At 39.5% G+C, this 14,541-nt stretch overlaps 1 protein-coding gene across 6 annotated transcripts in view; it reads left to right on the top strand.

Annotated features, from left to right (window-relative positions):
- Positions 1-14,541, top strand: part of MRTFA (myocardin related transcription factor A) — a 122,260-nt gene that overhangs the window by 38,418 nt on the left and 69,301 nt on the right. For all 6 annotated transcript variants that reach the window (XM_068941308.1, XM_068941288.1, XM_068941316.1 and 3 more), the window contains one exon: positions 5,845-6,105. The gene's annotated coding sequence lies outside the window, so the exon portion shown is untranslated. The remainder of the gene's footprint in view (positions 1-5,844; positions 6,106-14,541) is intronic.

Below are 14,541 nucleotides of genomic sequence, written 5' to 3' on the forward strand. Positions count from 1 at the left end.
CTTCCATCTGCTGCAGACTTCACTTCTCCTGGGTTGTTCTTTCACGATGACCTGCGGGTAGCGTTGCCTTTGGGCATGACATGGCATTCTCTTCCTGTTTGCTCATTAATTTCAAAGATTCATTCACTTAAAGCCACTTTGCCCTAAGATTATCTCTTCTTTTGGCTGGATGATCCCAGCTGGCATAGTCATTTAACAGAAGGCTGCTCTTAGGTTTAAAATAATAATAATAAAAAAATCCTGTCTTCTCAAAATAGCCCAGCTGCACACACATGCTGTTGCTGTTAGCTGCTGCAGGTTGCTTAGCAATTCTTAAATTGGTAGGAAATTGCTATTACCCTGGCAACTCAGCCCCCAAAATGCAAACAAGATTTGAAGGAGAGAAGAACAGGGAAAGCTGTTTATAGAGGTATCCTTGTTTGCTTTGGAATTGTGCTGTGGATTCTTCTTTCTTTTTCTGTGCCTCCCTGATTTCTATTTATTTATTTATTTCCTTTTGTTTTAGAAGTTTTACTCTGGTTATGGAGGGTTCATGTTAGGGAAGCTCTTACTGTTCTTTGACTCATTTAAATACTCATTTTCAAGATCTTTGTTATACCATGAGTATGTGAATATTGCTAAGGTCAAGGGAAGTCTAATGCACAGGACCATGTCCAACATGAATATTGGAGAGGGAAACTGCGTAACGATGTCTGGGTTGTAGTTCCATAAACGCTTTAAGCTGACGCTCCTATAAAAAGTAGTCCTCCCGATTTCTTGTTTCTTTCCTTGTACCTCATTTGCCCTTATGCTAGCCCAAATGTCAGATCAGGAACTGATGCAGATTAAAAGTAGCAATTTGTGTGTGTGTGCAGGTTAAATTTAACCCGGATCAGCTCCTTGATCTGGTTCAGCTTGTGCTGGCCCACAGGAGGCAAGGAATGAGCAGGCTGGACCATTTTTTTTGTTGCCAGTGCCACTTCAGTGCCTAACTAGAGGATGTGATCTTATGATACAGCTAAGTTGATCTAAGAGCTAGCTCTTGCCAAAAAGGGCAGTCCTGGATGCATGCCTCTTTTGCTTCCTAGTGCCAGCCTTGGTTCTTGTCTGGCTTTATGATGGGATGATTAATGGAGCTAAACTGGCAGAAAGCTAATTCTACCCCCCTTATTCTCCTTCCCTCCCCCCAAAAAATTTTCTTTCACTTAGCTCCATAAACTGGCTTATTGCAGGTCAGACAGGTTTTAATACTACACTCGTCTGCCTCTTATGTTTCCCTTACATCTCTCAGGTCCTTGGGGGATTCTGGATGAGCAGCTTTATGAGAAGTTTATATATGTAGTTTTGTCATGTGGTAGAACACTTTTTTTTTTTTTTTTTTTTTTAACCAAGGGGTAAGCTAATCATACTTACCTCGCATTGACTGTGATATGGTGTTGAGATGAAAGAGAACACACCTGGAGAGCTACCACGTAGTAGCTGTAGAGCAACTTAACCTTTGTAATTTGCAGATTTCATAAAGATAACTTTCTCCAAAATTTCTTACTGGCTATGATTCTTAATCTTACAGCTTGCTCGAAATTGACTCTGCTGTGTTCGTCTGTCTGAAATTGAAGTTTGACAGTATTCGGGAGTGATGTCTAATGTTTCTTTTGAGCAACTCCATCTTTTCCCTAGCGCTGGGTCCTGGGTCCACGCTTGTATTGTTGAGGCAGTGGTTTTGTGGTTTATAGCAGTGTAATTTAAGCACTCCTGGCTCCTAACAGCTTTTTCCCGCCCTGCATTATGGCGACACAGCTATGTGTGTAGTTGGCAATGGACTGGGTGGGGGAACTGATTTTGCTGACTAGTAACCCAGGAAAAATGGTTGTTTTTCATTTGAATCGATTCCCTAGTCTAGTTCATTGCATGACTGCACACAGACATTTCAGCTGGTTGAAGAAGGGGCAGTATATGGACAGGAATGAGCAGCTGGATAATGGAGAAGATGAGGGCTGCTTAAACTGTTGCTGCTGCTGTAGAACATCTGTGGGATTACAACCTCTCTTGTTCCAGAAGCAGCTGGCCCGAAAGTAGAAAAATGCCATGATAGGAAGCTTTCATCTGGTTGGGCAACAGATACAAATCCTTGAGGGCGCTCACCCTGAAACCCTTACTGGTTATAAATCCTTGCTCTTAAGACTGTCCATCCGTTTCTGTATGAGTCATTTAAATATCTTCATGCTATGGTACATTTCTCTGTGGGAAAGTTTCTGGCATGTTTAAAAATGACAGGCAAACAAACATTTTAAAATTTTAATTAGGTTCTAAATATTAATGTGCATAGCTGATTCATTCTACAATGACACTTACAGAGTGGTATAACTCTCTGAGAAGTCTAAAAAGAGCTTTGCTTTTGGTTACAGAAAAGGACTCTGTCTTTTACAGGATATCAGTGTTTTCCAAATAATGATGATTGTAAATCCTCAAAGTTTCTTCCAAATCCATATGTGCCCTCATCAGATTTTTAATTGAAAACACTAAAATTAAATTGACCCAATTAGAGCTTGTCTTGTGGACCAGAGTTTAGGAACTATCACCATAAGATGTTTGAAGCCTTGCACCAAGTTCTATACAGAAAGCCTAAATAAACCACTTGTTCCTTCCTTTCCTTTTAGGAGGTGATTTGAAGCTGTACTGATTTTGCTTTTTTATTATTATTGTTTTTATTTTTTATTTTTTTAAGTGGAGATATGTTGCGTATTAAAACTGGGCATTGCTCTGAAAAAAGTTCCCTTTCCCTTAGGTAGTGGCTAGATGTTTGGAAGTATTAATAATGTAAATAGATTCTGCCCCTGCATCGTGCTGGCACAAGCGTTGAAGTGGCTGCAAGACATATACTGCACCAGGGACCTGATTTACCTGGAAGAAACCAAATATCTGACTTTTACACCTGATCAGCTTTCTCAGCAGTTCATCATGTGTCATTGTAGATGCCTGTGCTGGCCTGAAATGATAGGGAAAGCGAGCGAAGGAGGAGGCAAAATGTCTTAGTGGATGTAATGGTTCATTTCAGTGCAGTTTCATTTGAACTGCAACTGTACCTGAAGAAATATGGTCATTGTCCAGGATGTTTGAGTTGCACAGAATCAGACTGATTTTTGCATTTTGTGACAGAGCTGCTTGAGCTGCCTTAAGCAGCTCTGCTCCCCTGTACTGTGCTGGTGCAACCGTGGCACTCATGGACGAATTGATCCAGCTGAAAAATAACTCGGGAAAATTCAGCTGTATCAGCTTCCTGATCTGGTTTTCTGTGTGGCTGTGTGTACAAGCAGCTCTATTGGAAGCAAGGAGGGCATGCTGGTGGGACAAGAATGAATGCCCAGGAAAGGGGAGACAAGGGCCTTTCTGCCAAAGGAATGCTTGGGGAACCAGAGCCCCAGACACCCTGGCTTTGCTAGTATTGTTTGCCGAGCTACTTTTGATGTGGCACAGACACTGAATGACATGGCAACTAGGGTTAACAAGAAGATACCTTCCATCTGTGTCATCTGTTGTATTAGTTAGGAAACCTGCAGGTCAAGGTGCAACTCCTTTGTAATAATCCAACCCTTGTAACAGTGCTGAAATTCTGCTGGATGATTTATTAGGGGAACCCAGAGGGTTTATTATCCCAATCTCAGTTAATCCACTTGGTATAGTGTTGCTCTGGGTTACATGGCAAGCTGATGTGTGAGTACTGATCTCTTCCTGTCCCACTCGCTGCTGTGGCTGGGCTAAGCTAGACTGCTTTTGCTGTAGCTTGGTGCTGTGCTTTAAAATAAAGGATATAATTTCAGTGGCCTGGCTAATGTGAAAGTACCTAGGTTAGGAAAATAGATTCTATTTTAAAATACTCTTGTTAAAATGATGTTTGAAATGCAGTTTGCCTAGTTTATGATGGTTATGAATTCCTGCTTAAAAGAAAATCCAAGGTGTCAGAAGTTTCCAAGTACATTTCCTGTTTTCGTAGCCTAGGCAGATCTTATGTGTATGTTATATTTCAAGCTCTTGTTCCCTTAGAGAAAGGAGGAAGGAACTTTTTTTTTTCTCTGTTCTAGGATGGATTGAGAAGAGTAGGTTGACTCTCCTGCCATTCCAAACCATTGTTTGATGGGGTTAGATATCTCTGTCATCAGTCAGTTCATTCAGGTTGGCTGCACCTGTGTTCTCATGTACCCATTGGTGGTTGGGTAACATCACTAGAAAAAATGTAATGGCTCCAGTGCATCTGCTTCAAGAAAGCAGATTGGCTTGGGGTTCAGCCGAGCATTTTTCCTCAACTGAAAGCAGTCCTTACCAGCCAGACTTGCAGCTGAGCAACTACTCTTCCTTTTAGCCCCCTTGCACAGGCCTCACATCACTACAGGGACAAGGGCCTAAGGCCAATTATATTGGTCACAGTTTAACTCTTTCCAGCCAGGAATCCTATAGCTTACCAAACAAAGACTAAGTCTGTGGTGTAAGGGTGTGTGTATATATGTATTTCTAGACTTTCTTTACCCACTGTAAATAAATGAAAGGGCACAATTCCAGTTCTTTCTTGCATATTACTGTCAAAATTTGCTTTCAAATGGATATGAGTGATATTTGTTTTGGACAGGAAATATATCAAGGAGGGGGCAGGCGCATTCTAGCCAAATTGTAACTGAAGTAAAAGTAAATACTTCATATGGCAGTAAGCTTTGGCTCAGTTTCATTTGTTTTCTTAGAACAAGCACCAATTTCAGTTGGTGTTTTTTGTCATTTTCTTTTTTTTTTTTTCCTCCACCCTTCTTCTCCCTGTTTCTCTTCAGATCATGACATGGGGTCCTGGGAATGAATGTGTGACAACATGGATGAAATAGTGTGTATTCATTGCCAGTAATTCTTATTGTTGCCTTGAACGTACACTGAACATGTTTTTGAAGAAAAAAGTACTGCCGCTTAAAACTTTGGTCTGCAGAGCGCAGAGCAAACATTAGTAACTGACTGAAGTAGAAAAGAAAATGTGAACCAAGATATTGGAGCCTCATTAAACAAAATGGAAATGGGTAACAACTATTTGAGCTACTTTATCATCTGTTGAATGTTGTCACACTCATTCAGGTTAAATGTGAGTGTTAAGTGCGGAATACTTAATAAGAAAACTATATTATTAAGAACTTTGCACTGCATTTATGCATTCTGAATGATTTCTGGATTAGGGCTATCCTGTGGGTTTTTACTATTCTGCAGCTAAGTCTACATGCCTCTTTCTTGAAGCTGAAGGTTAGCCTCTGAAAAACGTCTTGCTTGATACATGTCAAGAGAATTATTTGTTGAACTGTAAATTATTTCACTTGAAAATCTTTGCCTGCTGCACTCATCTGTCCTTCCAGGTTTACTATGTAGGATTACATTAGCTGACTCTATCTCAAATTGACAGTTGTCCTTTTAAAACCACATGTTGGTATAAGACAGGGAGAGTAATGAAGAGTTCAGCAAAATTCTCAATAAGCTGACTTCACTGGAAGCATAGAGTATGGTAAACGACTCAAATCATGCTGATTACCCTCCTAGCCTTCTGAAAATTGGCGTTTTTAAAGTACCAGAAGTTGAGAATGTTCTCATAAGTTTTAAAGAAAATGATGATAACCAGTAGTTTCATCAGCAGTCTCTGCGGTGACCCTGTTGGAGGGTGATGCAAGTTTATAAACTGGTGAGCTTAGCAAATTTCAATCACTAGTTAGATTTGAATTGATAATGATAACACAAATATGGCAATAAAGAACATGTTGCTCTTGAACGTGAAGACACCATGATGCATTGGAGATAAGGATTAAGTCTCTCTAGTACAAGATTTACTTTTTTTGGTCCCTCTTGCAGGTTGCCATCACAAAGCCAAAGTGGATTTCTCCGGTGTGGTGTGCCTGCCCCCTTCCGTCATTGCTGGAAATGGGCTGGACGGAGGAGGGGCTGGCGAAAATGACGATGAGCCAGTGCTGGTGTCACTTTCGGCGGCCCCCAGCCCTCAGAGCGAAGCTGTTGCCAATGAGCTGCAGGAGCTCTCCTTGCAGCCCGAGCTGACCCTGAACATCCATCATGGCCGGAATCCCAACCTTCCTCCACTCAGTGAAAGGAAGAATGGTAAGTGGTACAGCGCATTCATGTCTCATGTGGTATGCCTCTACTGGTCAACGGTCAGGAACTACTGTAGTGTTGACATGGTACATGTTCTGATGACGGTGCTGCTTCTTTGTAGTATTTTATTCACAGAAAGAAATAATAACCCAGAGCTGGCAAAAGTGTTTTACATTGTTAGATGGGAAGGATTCATGTTATTGGCTGCGGAAGTTCCGGAGAGCTCTAGTGATGAATGTTCATGGGTTATTGTCTTAGGTGAATACCAGAAATAACTTCCATGTGCTTTGTGATGACTAGAAGTTGTTCAAAACCAAGATGGAGAGTCAAAGGAGAGGCATTAACTCATCTTCAGACTAGGGCCATCAAAGATCTGTAGGTTTTTCTATGTCATCTTGGTCTGTACTTACCAAGGGTGAGTAATCTTTCTCTCTGCAAATGTCTGAAAAGCTCTCAGACTAGTTAGAAGCAGAGAGAAGTCCTGGAGTTAGAAATGATCTAGAAATGATCCTAGAGTGAGAATGGCCAGTCTGTTTCTTGAGTTGCAAATAGCTCACAAACAGCGAAGATATGAATCGCTCTGTCCATTGACTGGCACTGGAGTCCCAAAGTATGGGGTCACAAGGCGACCAGAATTCCTGGTCGTGAAAGAACACGAACTGTTTGAATGTCAGAATCACCAGGCTGCTGTGAAATCCTTTGCATATTCAGCCACATCCTGTGACTGACTGGTGAAACCCTTTGATAGCTGGTGGCTTCTGCCTGTGAATTCTTCTTGGTGATCTCCCTTTACTCCACTCTCTAGGGTATGTGTTGGTGGCTCTTGGCAGTGTGAAGGTCTCTGTATTTAGTTGCTAAAGTCAGAACTGCTGTCAACTTTACCCTCAAGGTACTGTGGATTTCAGCATGGTTGAGTCATGGGTATCTTACAGCGCTGGGCATTATATGTAGCATCTTATGCATTATGTAGAGTTGCATGGCACAGTATACTGGAAATGCTGGGGAGCTTTGGAATGACTTTATAAGCAGTACTCAGTGTTTATGGTAGTGACTTAGAACGTGTTAACTGTAGGATCGTAATGTGTATCGGAGAGATACCTCACTTGATGTGCCCATTTCTTTGACTGCAGAAACGGAGCATGCCCTTCTCTGAAGAGTAAATCAGTGTTGTACTAGTTGGAAGAATTAATGGATTTCAAATGAAAACGCAATTTCTAACAGGACAAAAAAGAGGGGAAGTTTCCTCATTCTTATACAATATGCCATCTTTACGTGATTACTGTCGTGTTTAAAGGTCTTATGAGTGGGAGAAGCTAGAAACTGTGCAAACGTAGAACAAAAAGCTGCTGTTCCTTAATGTTTGTAGTCCTGAATTGGGAACAAGCAGTTTATGCTTGATGGCAGAGGGAAAGGGATGCCCATGTTGGGAATCGACAGGAGTAACTGTTCAGGAAAAGGAAGCTTGTAGCAGCACTTTGAATGGATGCAAGCAGGACAAAACTGCTTTTCTTATGGTCAGAGAAAAGGATGTTCTGTTACAGAGATGAAAGATAAGAGACTAGGTATGATTCAGTTGTGTGGATAGGTTTAAAAAAAGGAAAAAGTGGAAATATTTTACAGAAATAGGTGTTTTTCCTCTCTCACAATAATGTTGTTTTTATGGATTTAAGTTGTATCATTGTGGGCTGCAAATCTACTTGATTGGAACAGGTAACATAGCTAAGTTTATCAAGCATCTGAAATGGAATATTAGGAAATTAAGGTATTCCCGGAAATGACTCATTAGGTGGGTCTCTTCAGAGCTGATACTTTATCAGTGCTGAGTACAATAGTGGCAATTTTGCTGCTGGAGGTGCTGATTTTCAGACAAGACCTAAAGTCCAAAGTCCCTGATCTAGACTACCTGAGCACTCCTTATCTTCAGATGTATACAATGCTCTTTTCTGCTAGGCTGTAGTGTGTTGCTGTGTGCTGTTTGTGTGTGCATTCATGAAAGTATTGTAGGACTGACAAGTGCTGCGTAAATATGGTTATCTACAAATTGTCACAGCATAGAACGAGGCTTGGCTTAGTGAGTTGTTGAGAAACATAGCTGATGCGTTTTGGTTAATCACTTGTTCCCCCATTTGGGAACTTTTAGTTATACTGGGGTAGAAGTTGCACAGCTGTTAAGAGCTATCATTAAAGCTCCTTTTTGATATGGTATAATTTGTTGTTGTGTCTTTGGCTTCAAACGCTTTCAAGAATCTTTAGAGTTGATTTGTCAGTTCAGGGGGCAATCTAATTAAACATTTGAGCAATCCAAAGTGTTTGTAGAAACATATCTTGTGCAGTGAAACTGCTTCTGTGACAAATTGCCAAATTCAAGGTATGAGGAAGATTCAAGATGAGTGGCGGTGGGAGCGGAGGAGATGGTAAAATAAGAGACTTACTGGAAGCTGCTGGTCTGTGTGAAAGGGTCTCCTCTTTGCAGTTCTGGACAGGCATTGCTGACTCACAGCTGAACTAACTAGTTATGCTGAGTGTTACTTCTAACAGGTTAACCCTTTATGTAACTTTTGTTTACTGAAGACTTTACTTGTAGACATCTGTAGAAAAATATTAGGTAGAGTTACAGTAGATTTATTATTTCAGGCAATGTGAATGGAACTTAAACTGTCAGCTGAGCTGAAGCAGAAATTTCTTCAGAATATAAAGCGTCATGGAACTATATATCAGTTGGGAGAACTAGGAGTGCAGTTCTGCATGCACATGCTACTATATGTCTTGCAACAGCAGATTCCTTTTTTCTGCTCTTACAGAACTGAAGAGCAGCAAGAGATTTTCTGTTTTGTTCTTGTTTGGTTTTATTTTCTTCATACCCAGGCTTCCATTTCTATTCTTTTCACTCATAGGTCTCTAGATATATGGGTGTAAAGACTTTAAAGCTTTTGACTGGATAGTTGTTATTACATTATACTAACAAGATAAAAACTATTAAGGGAATGTGTGAAGTAGTGGAATATGAACGGATGGATGGGAAACAGTTTTTTGTCACTTCAGTGGAAGGAACTTAATGGGGTAAGATGTTAGTAAAATATTTTGACACTTTTTTTTTAGGTTCTATTCAGACGACATAATTAATGGAGCATTTAAGGTGTAGTTATTTAGTTTGACTTTAAGTGGGCTTCACAGTGGATTTTCTATCCCAAAGTTCACATTCCTTTCTTCTTTTTTTTTTTTAAACCCATGTCCATCATAGCCTTGTTCCTACAACCTTCTTTAACCATGAGAGATTACCTGTGACTGACTCATTCTTTGTCATACAAGCCAAAAAAAGGTCATAACAGAGTCATGTAAAATGTATCCTGATTTTTCTCAGATGCTAAGATAATTTTCCCCAGCCCTTAGGGCAGGGTTGAGAGCAAGGCCTTGGTGGATGTGGTTACAAAAGAAGAGAAAAAGCAGAACGTAATCATACAAATTTTGTGCAGTCTGATCATTTCTGATCAAAATTGTCCTTTGTATTTAACTTTCATTTGAAATTATGATAATTGCTCCACTAGTTTTATCGACGTTCTCTCCGCCCTGTCTCCCCAGGACAATTAGTAATTACCTCTGTCCAGAGGTCATGAAAAACATTTTGTTAGCAATCTAGTGTTGTCCTGGTTTCTTCTCACTTGTAGGCTTGTTTAGCATTAGGTAAGATGAAACTGTTCATTTGAAAGAATGTTATGATTACAGGTTTGGACAAAACTTGTAGCAGCTTGTCAGGTTGTTTGGTTTTACTTGATCTGGGATGCTTGCCTTTAAAAAGTACCACGTGCACAGGGAAGAAAAAGACTAGCTGGAATGTGTGGAATTTCAGTATGACTTGAAGTCATATAACAGGCATGTGCTTTAGGTATCAGAAGTACTCCCATTACTGTAAAGGCAGAGTGCAGTACAAAGCATGAGATTAATTGTTGCCATACAGGCTGTTGGAGATTGTGCCCGCTTACAAATTGTGGTGTTGAGCTTTTTAAATGTTTCGAAGGAGCTCATGCAGTGCATGGGTGCCTATGTTCGCGTACTGTTAAAAGACAGGAGTAATATTTAAATGTTTATTAGGGCACCTGATTTTATTTTAAGGAACTGTGCTGGTGGTTGCTCCCATAATTTTTTTTTGCTAGATTCCGTGTTCCTCTTTCCTTCCACTTCTTGCCCTTTTCTATCCTGGACTGTCGTTACACTGAATGCAATGAGATTCAGAAGTTCTTTTCAAATATAACTTGTTGGGGTGTTTTTGCAGGTTTTATAGCTTATCTTTTTGCTACCGTGACTTCAAAAACACTGCTAATGTTTTCTTAAAATCATGCCCTAAATTATTATTTTAAAGTACTTGCTTTTCCTCAAGGTTGGGTTTTTAACCTCGAGAAAGGGTTTTAAAGAGACAGGATTCTCCTGAAATTATTTTCTCAAATGTCTTTATTCTGGTGTATAGAGGACTTCCGGAGTAGTGTGACTCAGAGCCGCATTTAATTACCAAGTGATGGTTATTGTCTCATCCAGAACTTACATGTGAAGAATTTACTTAAGCATGTGTTGGAACAAAAGAACCGAGATAGGAAATATATAGCTTTCTCTGATCTGTCCTTCACACACATTCCAATGGGGCTTGCTGTCCTCTGTGGTGTGAGTAAGAGGAATGCTTGTTAGAATAAAAACAACCAGCCTATCTTGGATGGATTTGCGTTAAGAGACCTTATGTCCCAGGAGGCTATAAATTTAGTATGCTGTCTGAAAACTTCTGATAGAGCTATGATCTTGAGATAGAAATGGGTGGCTATTAGTGATGGGAGTTAGTAAACAGCTGAGAAGTGGTAATCTCTTGAAATATTTAAAACAAACAAACTTTTAAATAGTGATGGGGGAATAGATGAGCTGGAGGGAGTAATTCCAAAGACAGCTTTAATGTGGTGGCTTTAACAAGTTAGCTCTCAACACAGTTTTTGTTTGTTGCTGATTATGTTAACATCATTATAATACCCTTCCCCAGCAATTAGTTTGTAATGTTTTTCTCCCCTCTGTTTCTCTCTTCCAGTGTCTCTCTTATCCAAGTTTGTCTTTGAGGTTTCAAGGCTGAGGACTAATAGATGGATATTAGGCAGATTATTTGGTAACTATTTAAAAAATTTTTCATTTTTTATGAATTTAAACTGCCTGCAGAACAAGTAAGGCCCAGAACTGGGCAATTTTTTTTTTTTTTTTAATGTGGGTGAGGTCCTTTGTTCTAAATATTGAGGATAGTAATGGGGAAAAGAAGTTAGATTCCTTAAAGGGAGGATGCCACTCTGCAAGACTCTCGGTTTGTTGTATTGAAGAAGTGAGTAGCTACTTCACCCAAGAAAGTTTGCATTGTTTCACAATGTGACATTCCCTGATAGTACCTTGTAAACCGAGTCCTGGCTTTGGGTGACAGCCCATTTCTGCTTTTTCCTTATGAAGAATTTCAAGTTCTTTGTAATTCTTTGATATTGGGACACTATTAGCCACCTCTGCAAGCTGCAGCTCTCCTCCACGGTCAGTATGTTACAGCAAAGTATAATGAAAGAATCTCTTGCCAAAGACATGAGGTAGGGCAGCCTTCATCTTCCTTGCTGGTCAATTAAGCAGTATTCAGTGATGCAGGCTTACAGTGGTGCTTATTACCTCTAGGTTGAATATTAAAAACATTCTATTAAAATTATTAATATTAAAGTATCTGTGTAAATTTGCTGTGGTGTTCTGTATCGCAGTAATGGAATGCGAGCTCTTGGACCAATAAAAGGGTTCCTTTGTGGCAAGGCAAACTACTACTAATTTTAAATCAGATCCAAAGAATTAGCTGTACTCCAGCAGTGACATATTTACTCTCCAGTGTACGTTTGTCACGCTATTTGTCTCCTCCTTCTAAAATGTCTGCTTGTATGTTGTATTTTTCAGTATCTTCTCTTTCCTATGCAGCTGTGTTACTTTGGTTTGTTCTGATTAATGCCTTAAATTTCATCCATCTGTCTGTCATTGCTGACAGTGCATATGTAGATACTTCAGGAAATTAAGTGATGCTTCTGGACACTGGAGGAAATCTTTTCCCAAGGAGGAAGGGAATTGTTTCCTCTTTGTTCACACTGCCTTCTATTTCCACGTATCACCACAAAGATAAATTTACGTTCTGCTGAAAATCGCCAATTCCCTTTATTTGTGATAAATATGGATATCAGAGATTGGTTTTTAAGGTTACTGTGACTTATTTCTGTGACTAGTTTCTTAATAAATTCTCAAGATCCCGTTCCCCAATGCATGTCCTCTCCATAAGGATTGCACAGCAAGAATTAACATTTAGGCCTGCAATTTTTACATAGTCTGGTTGTGAATCTGGAACTACATAGGTGGCACTTGAGTATGACAGAATCCCAAATGATCTGCATTCTTGTCCTTTTACAACACACTACTGATGTAAGGAGGCTGGAAATCAGATAAATACTACAATATCATCACTGTAAGGGATTTTCCTTGATTGTTTAAAGTTGCCAAATGAGTTTCTGCTGCCTCCTTTGAAGCTCCAGATGCCTTTGTGTGGGGAAAGGAACTTATGTTGCTAAAACCTGCTGTGTTCTTCTCTCAGCTGTCGAGCAGCTCTCAGGAGTTAGTGCATCTGAGCGTTAGAGAAGCCCTGAAGTTATTTTAGATCGGAGGGGTCGGAAAAGAGTGCCAAAGTAGTTTTGCTCACCCAATTACTCATCTTTGTGAATACTGTTGTGGCAGGATAGGGATTCTGACTTGCTCCAAAGGATTTTAAGTCTTAAATTGGTCTGTATCTTTGATGTAGTACTCAAAATATTTTTGGGTTTGGTATAAATATATGCAGTTCCTCATTGGCAGATCATCTAATGAGAAATGACAATGAGCCTTGAGGAAAGATGTGGAATAAGGGAAAGCCTCTCTGGGGACAGAAGTGTTGGAATTAGTTTAAGATAATTAAATTATCTTTTGAGCAAATTACTTGAGACTCTTCAGAGACTGAAATTGAATTTTCTTTCTTTTGGGAACGAAAATGATCTAGTGAGGAAAGACTTAATTCAATTTTTTTTTTTTTTATTCAAGAAATAGTTGATTATAAAAGTTCTGTCCACTATCCCAAATCATATGAAACTACATCATCTGAATGTGGGAAACATAGCTTTTTTTTTTTTTTTTTTTTTAAAACCTCTAGGCATGTTGAATGAAGGCTATGATCCACAATGGAAAAGTCTGAGGGAGAAAGGGTTTTTTTTTTTTGTTTTGGTTATTTTTAAATAGATGTTGCCATATATTTGGAAGACGTTCCAGTCCTCTGTTACCATGCCTCAAGTTTAGTGGCCACGGTAGGGATGGGGTAGGGAAACAATGCAATTAGATCAGTCACATTATTTCAATCTTCACCAGTCGTTTTTCTTACTATCAGCAGTATATAGCGTGTTTTTGGCCCTGTTGTTTCTAAGCTGAGGATCTGCATGTTTATGTTAACATTGGATCTCCTTGTCCTTGGCATGAAACTGCCTCATCAAAAGTATCCCTTAGGGGAATGAAAGTCTACCCAAGACGTCATCCTGCCCTTTCAAAAGGGGGGAAAAAATTGCCAGTTCTAGTCTCTCTGACCCCTTCCTTCCCTGCCTTCACTTACTTTTGCAACCATACATCTTAGGTTCCCCTTTGAGTATTCTTCATTTTCCTCCTAGTAGTAATTTGATTTCTGGGATGTCCCGACTTGCCTGTAGTGAATAAGCTGGGAACAGCATGTTGAAAGACTGAGTTTCCTCAGTAGCCAGAGGTTTTCATCATACAAGGATGAGAATTTCTTGGAAGTTTTGAACAAGACTGAAGTTGAGAGGTTCTCTTTGGATTTTTTTTTGTGTGTGTGTGGTTTTTTTTATTTTTATTTTTTTACATATCTGTAGCTGCCTGTCTACAGCTCTCTCTCTATCTATCTGTATATAGAGAGTTTTTAAGGGATTGTAACAATTGAGAAAAGAATCAACATGATACTGCTGGAACCAGAAATGCTGATGACAACAGTCCAATCAGGTATCATCCCAACCATATCCCAGTGGCTAGATATTGCCAGTGAACCATGGTTGCTGAGCTACATAGGGAGTAGCAGCTAGGAAAATATATGACTCTGAATAAAGACAAATTAGAGAATTCTGATGACTTCAAATGCAAGTTGAAAATGACACACATCCATACTAGCTGGATGTTAAATATTGATTGCTTCAGGGCTTCATCAGAGATGATTTTATCTTTCTGTACCTTGTTTATCAGTCTCCAGTGTTAAATTAATCTACCTCTTGAAGATTAGAAAATCCCTGTCAAATCTAGCACTTGTTTTAAAGAAAATTCCTCTGTTTAGTTTTTGGCTGATTTGGGTGATTTTATTGTTAATTATTTTCAGTGAAACATTCT

This window comes from Struthio camelus, chromosome 1, assembly GCF_040807025.1.
Source record: "Struthio camelus isolate bStrCam1 chromosome 1, bStrCam1.hap1, whole genome shotgun sequence".
Classification (NCBI taxonomy): Eukaryota; Metazoa; Chordata; class Aves; order Struthioniformes; family Struthionidae; genus Struthio; species Struthio camelus.